The 8,246-nt window shown below is 41.5% G+C and overlaps 1 long non-coding RNA gene across 1 annotated transcript; it reads right to left on the reverse strand.

The window, feature by feature from the left end:
* Window positions 1-617: 617 nt before the first annotated feature.
* On the reverse strand, window positions 618-2,627 carry LOC110216992 (uncharacterized). Its single transcript, XR_002326932.1, has 2 exons — window positions 2,548-2,627; window positions 618-1,304 (listed from the first exon to the last, which is right to left on the reverse strand). It is a non-coding gene; the product is annotated as an uncharacterized LOC110216992 (long non-coding RNA).
* Between the last annotated feature and the right edge of the window lie 5,619 nt (window positions 2,628-8,246).

Raw genomic sequence — 8,246 nt, forward strand, 5'->3', positions numbered from 1 at the left:
TTGAGATGCTATAACCATCATTGTGCACAGCCAATTTAGTTTTTGAATGGCTGTAATAGTTAGGAAATTCTTCCCAATATTGAGCCTAAAACTATCCATGTATAACTTCTACCCATGGTCCTGGTTTTGCCCTCTCGGGTCAATGAGCACAAGTCAAACAGATTACCTATTATGGACTTCTAAAAATTTGAATTTGATGTTTGGGACCCCTCTAAGTTTTCTCTCTCAAAAAATCATTTCTCAACATACAGTACCTTCAGAGTGGCATCTGGGATTAGACTTGACACTGCAGATGTGCATCTATCAGGGCAGGAGAAAATGAAATTATCACTTCTTTGTTTGTAGAAACAACTCCTCTATTCAGGAAGCCCCAAATCCCATCAGACCTCTTGGCCAGCTCATCCAGCTGCTATCTCATCTTGAGCTTGTGGTCCACTAACCACCCTACACCTATTATGCATAAACTGCTTTCTAGTAATTTCTCCTTCTCCCCCCTCACTCCAAAATATGTTGGTGCCTTTGAATTTGAAACTAAATGACAGGACTCTATGTTGGGTGGTGATTGACCAAAGGGGAGCCATAGATTGTTAAGAAAGAAGAGCAGAGAGCAGGAGGCATCTTTGACCAGATAGAGCTTTATTGTTGCATTAGACAAATGAGGCAGAGAAGGTTCGATTCAACTCTGAAATCTGGGGAATTTGAGAGGAGATGAATTGATAATCCTGGGGTGTCTCTGTTCCCAAAGGACATCTCAGCAGCTTAGGAGGAGGGATGGGAATGGAAGAGGCTGGGCAGTGGTCTCTTGATTCCTGAAATTCTACTCCTCAGCCAAGGGCAGCAGGTCAGTAACAGCCCCCAGAGCCACCACCACAGCCCCCAGACTGCTGTCTGCGGCCACAGCCACTGTCACAGCTGCCAGGGCTCAGGCCCCTGCATCTAGGGGTTCTCCAATTATGAGAAAAGAGAGAGCAGCCACCTCCAGAGCCAAAGTTACCCCATCCTCCAAATCTTCCCCATCCTCCTGAGGAACCGCATCCTCTAGAGCTACCCCATCCTCCTGAGGTACCGCATCCTCCAAGGCTACCCCATCCTCCAGAGCTACTGCATCCTCCAGAGCTACCCCATCCTCCTGAGGTACCACATCCTCCCAAGCTACCCCATCCTCCAGAGCTGGCGCCCCAGCCAGAAGACACAGGAGCAGAGCATGGAGTCTGGGGAGGGTACTTGGGGGTCTGGCATTTGGGAGGGGGCTGGTACTGCTTCTGGTTTTGCTGGTAGGACATGTCTGGGTGAGTTTAGTAGACCTGAAAGACAATAATGGAGTTTTTCAGATCCTTCAATCCCAGAGAATCTTCTTCCCCCCATTATGAATCAATCCACACTGTGAAGATGAATTATATCTATAACATATTAGTATCTAATAGCAAATATTTTAAAATTTATTCTTATACACAAATGTATTTAGGCAAAAATTTGGAGATCAGGGAAATGAATATATACCACTACTATTGAGGGTTAGGAATATTTTGTGAACATGTCTATGTGGCCTGATAGGCAGCATTGTGTCCTGGCCAGGGACCCAGCCTCGAAGCCAGGAAAATGTGGGTCAAGTCCTGCCTGTGACACAGAGTGCCTGTGTGACCCTGGGCAGGTCACAGCCTCTCAGTGCTCTAGCCAACTTTGTGAGACTATAGAAGCTGCAGAGGAGGTGCTAACTTACATTGACAGAAGGATTTTCATCATGTAAAGGGTTCTTTATGCCAAGGTAATGAGAGGTCCATGCTTTATACTAATTTAATGGGTAAGTTGTAATTTGATAAATTCTGCAGACTCTCTCTTTACAGGCATACACACATATGTGTGTTCTAGATGACAAGGGACAATGACCTCCCCAGAATGCCCAGGCCATCACAAAGATTACAGGACACTACGGAGTTTCCAGGAACACAGATGTCTGCTACTCCCACCCCCTCTAAACATGTAGCTCTTGGCTTTTCTTCTGGGTTGACCCAGAATGATGCTCCATCAGTCTACAATAATAGTCATGATGATGATAGCATTTTCACAGCACTTTGAGATTTCAAAGAACTTTACAAGTACGATCTTAGTTTATCTTCACAACAATCCTGGATTGTAAGTGCTACTATTATCCCTATTTTACATTGAGGATACCGAGGCAGACAGAGGTTAAGTGACTTTCCCACAGCTAGTAAGTGTGTGGGGCAGGATTTGACCTCAGCTCTTTCTGACTCCAGTTCCAACACTCTATCCAATGGACCCCAAATCCAAAGTAGAAGTTTGTATTCTTCACCAGCTGCTGAGCTCCTCATTCAGCTCCCCCTATTTTCTTCTCAGCCCCTCTCTCCTTTTTCAATCAATCTATAAACATTTATTAAGTACCTACTATGTGCCGAGCACTGTACTGAGTGCTTTATTTTCTCCTTTTTCTCTCTTCCTACTCCTCTCTCCCCCTGCTTTGTGCTCTCTCCTTTCCTTCCTCCATCACCCTCCTCCAAGCCTCCCCTGGCCTCTCATGCAGACACTCACCCTGATCACAGACACGGGCAGGATCTCTCTGCTGAAGAACCAGGACGGGTGAGGAGCCAGAGGCAGGGACACCTTTTATAGGCCATCCCAGGCGGAGCTGTTGGCAGCCATCCAGCTCTGTAAAAGGAAGAGTGCCTTCCCCAAACCATGGCATGTGTCAGATAATTCCTGACATTCTTCAGCCTCTTAGTCACAGACGTGAGCCACTCTATGGACCACCGAGTTGCAAAGGACCTTCCATATCATCTACTCCAGCCCCCCAGTATAGAGATGAAGAAACTGAGGCTCAAAGAGAGTGGATAACTTGCCCGTGGTCACACAGGCAGTACTTAGAGCAGCTAGGATTTGAATCCATGCCTTCCATTACCAAAATCAATGCTTTTTTTATTACACCAGGTCATGGTAGAGTTGAGGCATATCTTCCTCCAAGAAAGGGTTATAAAGATGGTGCTTTCAGAAAGTTGTATCCTTTCTGGAAATTAATGGGCCCCTCCTCACAGAGAAGTCTGAGGAATCCCCATAAAGTCCAGGGCTCTACTTTCCATCCCAATTCTGTCTTTCTCTTAATCACTGAGGACTTTGGGTTTGGAGGGCAGTTTGGCTTTTTCATTCATCCATCCATCAATCTATCCATCCATTTGTTCATTTGTTCATTCAATTACCCACTCATTCAATATTTGACAAAAATGTGTTGAGCCAGTATTATGTGCAAAGTTCTGAGCTCCCAGACTACTAGGAATATAAAGGGTAATGAAACAGCCTCAGGGAGCCTGTGACATTGGAGATTACAGACAAGTACAGAAATAAATAAACACTGGGCCATATAGGGGTGGGGTATTGGGCCCGAGATTTCACTGGCATTTGGAATTCCTTAGGACAAGAGTCTCAATCTCCTTGTGTCATGGACTCCTTCGGCAATTTGGTGCAATCTATGAACCCCTCAGTAATTTTTTGAAGTAGTATTTAGTAATAATGTTTTTAGTATATTTAGTGTTTTTAGTACTTAGGAGTATTATATTTCTTATGTTTTAGATATACCATACATGTAGGATTACAAAAGAAACTAATTATATTGAAATAGTTATCAATTATTTTTTAAAGTTTAATCAATCCACATGCAGAGAAAGAACTATGGAATCTGAATGCAGATCAAAGTATGCTCTTTTCTCTTTTTTTTAATTTCATCTGGTTTTTTTGTTTCATTCTGATTCTTCTTTTATAATGTGGAATGTATGTGGAAGCACGTGTAGTGTAATTTTACATGTAAAGCCTATATCAGATTGCAGGCCTTCCTGGGCAGGGAAAACTGGAGGGAAAAGGAAGATTTTAGCACTTAACATCTTATAGAAGTGAATGTTGGAAATTTAAAATAAATAAATGTATAAGAAAAGAGCAAAAAGTTTAATTAATCAATAAACATTTATTAGACACCTACTCTATTCCAGGCACAATTCTAAGCTTAGGATGTGATCCATTACATCAGGACTGAACCCCTCCCCTAGATGATGAATCTCCCATCATTGCAGTACAGCAGCTTCTGTACTACTTATAGTCTCAGAAATTACCTGAGCACTTAGTGGCTAAGTGTTTTGCCCAGGGTCACAAAGCAATTCTTAGTCAGGCGCTGGACTTAGAAACTGGCCTTCCTGGTTCTTAGCTAGCTCTCTGCTCTCCTGTACACAGCCTCTCTATTGTGTTAGGTAAGGTGGGAAAATGCTTTCAGAAAGGGGTAGACAACATACCATAGGAGAGGGGCTGTGAATTCTGTGTGTGTTGTGGACCTTTTCGTGGGGTCCATGATGGACATCGTGCATGATCCATAAGGAAGCCAATGGACCCCTCTCAGAATCATGTGTTTAATGTGCATATAATGTATTTAAATGCATGCAATAAAATCTACAGAATTACAAAGAAAACAAATCATGGAAATATAAATGCTTATTGACTGACTCACTGAAATGCAGTTACTAAATCTTTAAACAGATTCTGCTATGGGAAGTTAGTGCAGGGTAATATCATATTTAGCTGAGGTACCCAGGGGTATCAGCATGAATGAGGAGCTTTATGAGGGGGATTCTTGAAGGATGAGAATGCATCTGACTTTGCTCTTCAATATGTTGTCACTTATTGTCCCCATCAATGTCTGATCATATCTGTAGAATGTTCGCTATGGAGGGGAGGATGTGAAACCAAGGGTCCAACAGTTTTCACACTAACTTTATTCCCATCTCATTCAAAACACTCTTTTTACATGTTAGGAAACCAAGGCCCTAAGACATGTGATAAGTTGCCTGGTCTTCAAATACTTAGTGACAGAGCAGAACTATGAGGCCGGGTCCTCTGCCTCAAAGTTCTACCTTATCATGTTGTTTCTCCTTCTATAGACAAGGGTTTTCTAACAGTTTCTAGGTATGACACAGCTCTGATGCAGCCGTGACCATTCTAAGACACAACAGGACACCTTGGGACAGGCACCTCTCTTCCTCCCCTCCCAGCATACAGTCACGTTCCAGGTCAGTCACTTGTGGGTCTACCCCCCAGCCTATTTCTTCCTATTGTATTTATGTCCTCTCACTTTCACACCCACAGGCCTGTGGACATCCCCGTGTACCAAACGTACTCAGACCCAGGGCAGCCATTGTCTCCTCCCTATAATTGTCACCGCCTCCAAAGAGGAGGAAAAAAAGGATTTAATGCATTGTATCAGTCCTGGGACACGCCAAGATGTCTCACCTCCCCTACAGTAGGACAGGCCAGGCAAGCTCCAAATTCTCTATTAGTTTGTTGTTGTTTTTCAACTCATTTTCTTTCTGAGAATAACAAAATATCTGTCATAGCCATACATGCACTCACTGTTATTGTTTTTGTTGAGTTGTTTTTCAGTCTTTTCTGACTCTTTGTGACCCCATTTGGAGTTTTCTTGGCAAAGATACTAGAGGAGTTTGCCATTTCCTTCTCTAGTTCATTTAACAGGTGAGGAAACTGAGGCAAACAGGGGAAGTGACTGGCCCAAGTTCACCCAGCTAGCAAGTGTCTGAGGACATATTTGAACTCAGGAATAGGAGTTTCCCTGACTCTATCCACTGTACTAGCTACCAGCCCACTCCCAAGTCTAACATTATATATAATGACACTGCTTTGCATAAGCAACAAGCTTGGCTTTCTCTTCATTAAATTACACTTTGATGAACTGGCATCAACCCAACCAGTGACCTCAATTAATCAGGCTTTCTCTGCAATCTACTTTCAGGGCAAAGAAAAAGATAACAAGAAAACAAGTTGATTCCAAGGATTTTCTTTTGACAAAATCAACCTCAGGACATCATCTGGGGTCAATGTTGGTTGAGGGTAGTATCTGTCCCTTTAGTCAGTTACAGGAAAAGTCCTGCACAATTATTAGTAATGCTGAGCAGAATGAGCACCATGGCCCTGGTGTCCTTCCAGATCCCAAAGCAAAATTAGCTCTATTTCATAGACTTTAGTAAGGGAGGGAACTGAATGAATATACTGAAAAAAGGTGTATATCCTTGGGTATTAAGGCCTGACCCTCAGGCCTTTGTATAACCATGAAATACAATGATGTAGGTACCAATAAATAGGAAACTATGCTTTTGGTAAAAGAAAAAATTGGGTTTTGTAGTGCTAAATGCACTAGATTTTGACTCATGAATCCCTAGCTGGGTCCCCAGCTGCACCATTGCCTTGTTGGGTGACTTTGGATAATTGGCTTAGCATCCTTGATCTCAATTTTCTCATCTGTCACACAAGGGGGTTGGAGTAGAGAAATGGCATCAAACTCAAATAGAAATGCATATTGACTTAGAAAATGACAAATTAACATTATCTACACTGTGTTACATTTTTATTTATTTTTTGGGACATTTGCTAAATACATTTTAATATGGTTGGGGCCTCACTCTGGAGTTTTGAGGCTATTTGTACCAATGAGTTTGACCCCTCTGGACCACAGAGTGGTCCCTGCCCTTTCCTTCCCCCACAATGATCATAACAATCCAACTTACTTAGTATCCTAAAGTTTTTTATATTTAATTTTGTACTTATATTTAATTTTATATTATATATATTTTACATATATATATATATATATATATATATATATATATATATATATATATGTTTATATTTATATTTAAAGCCCTCCTCTCTCCAAGCTTTTGTGAAGTAGGTAGTTCAAATATCATTGTCCACATTTTACTGCGCAGGGTAATCACAACTATCCCTCTTTCATTGTGGAAGGAACTTAGGTTTAAAGAAGCTACTTGATTCGGTGGTGGGGATACAGACACCTAGGGGTAGCTATGTGATACAGTGGATAGAGTGCCAGGCCTGGAGTCAGGAAAACTCATCTTCACCAGTTCAAATCTGATTCAGATGGTTACTAGCTGTGTGAACCTGGGCAATTCACTCAATGCTACCTCATCTGTAAAATAAGCTGGAGAAGGAAATGGCAAACCACTCCAATATCTGTGCCAAGAAAACCTCGAACGGGATCATGAAGGAAACATGACATGTTTCTGTCTTGGGGACACAACTGAAACAATCCAATAATGATAACAAAATACAACTAGTAGGTGTCAGAACGAGAAATCTCTCCCAGGGCTCCTGATTCCATATCCAGTGTTCTTTCTACTATACACACTGGATCAATCAATTGATCCATAAGCATTAATCAGACTTCTGCTTCTGGGAGCCAAGATGGCAGAGTAAAAAGGTAGTCACTCTCATCTTCCCCTACCAACCTCTGTTCCCCAACAGGAGAGTTCAATCTCTTTAAAGGCCAGGGAATAAAGAAACACCAATAGTAAAAAGAAATGTACCATAGATTCATATTATGAGAAGAGTGAAGATCAAGACAGAAATTCTGAAGAGGACAACATTGTCAACAAACCCACATCTGCAACATCAAAAGGAAATATGAACTGGTCTGAAGCCCAAAAAGCCTTCTTAGAAGAACTCAAGAAGGATTTTAAAAGTCTAATGAGAGAGGTAGAAAAGTCCTTAAAAAATACAATTGGCCAATTGGAAAAAAAGTACACTGAAGAAAACAAATCCCTTAAAAATACTATTGGCCAATTGGAGAAGGAAGTACAAAAACTAACAGAAAAAAACAATCTGTTAAAAACTAGAATTAGACATATGGAAACTAATGACTCTATGAGAGAGCAAGAATCAGTCAAGTAGAAACAAAAAAAATGAAAAAACTAGATGAAAACAAATACCTTATCGGTAAAACAACCAACCTGGAAAATCGATCCAGGAGAGACAACTTAAAAATTATTGGACTACCTGAAAATCATGATAAAAAAAAATAGCCTGGACAGTATCTTTCAGGAAATCATGAAGGAAAACTGCCCTGAAGTCCTAGAACCAGAAGGTAAAATAACCATAAAAAGAATACACAGGTTACCACCTCAAAGAGATCCCAAATTGACAATGCCAAGGAATATAATAGCAAAATCCTATTATAGCAGAGGGAAAGAAGGAAGGAGGGTGGGTATTGTTTGAACCTTACTCTCATCAGATTTGGCTCAAGAAGGGAATAACATAATCAGTTAGGTATAGAAATCTAACTTGCCCTATAGGCAGTAGGAGGGAAAAGGTGAAAGAAAAGGGAGGGGGGATAGAAGGGAGGAAAGAAGCAGTAAGGCTAAAGGGTGAGAAAAGGGAAAGGAAGGGAG

This window comes from Phascolarctos cinereus, unplaced genomic scaffold (genome assembly GCF_003287225.1).
Source record: "Phascolarctos cinereus isolate Bilbo 61053 unplaced genomic scaffold, phaCin_HiC Scaffold_5;HRSCAF=322, whole genome shotgun sequence".
Taxonomy (NCBI): domain Eukaryota; kingdom Metazoa; phylum Chordata; class Mammalia; order Diprotodontia; family Phascolarctidae; genus Phascolarctos; species Phascolarctos cinereus.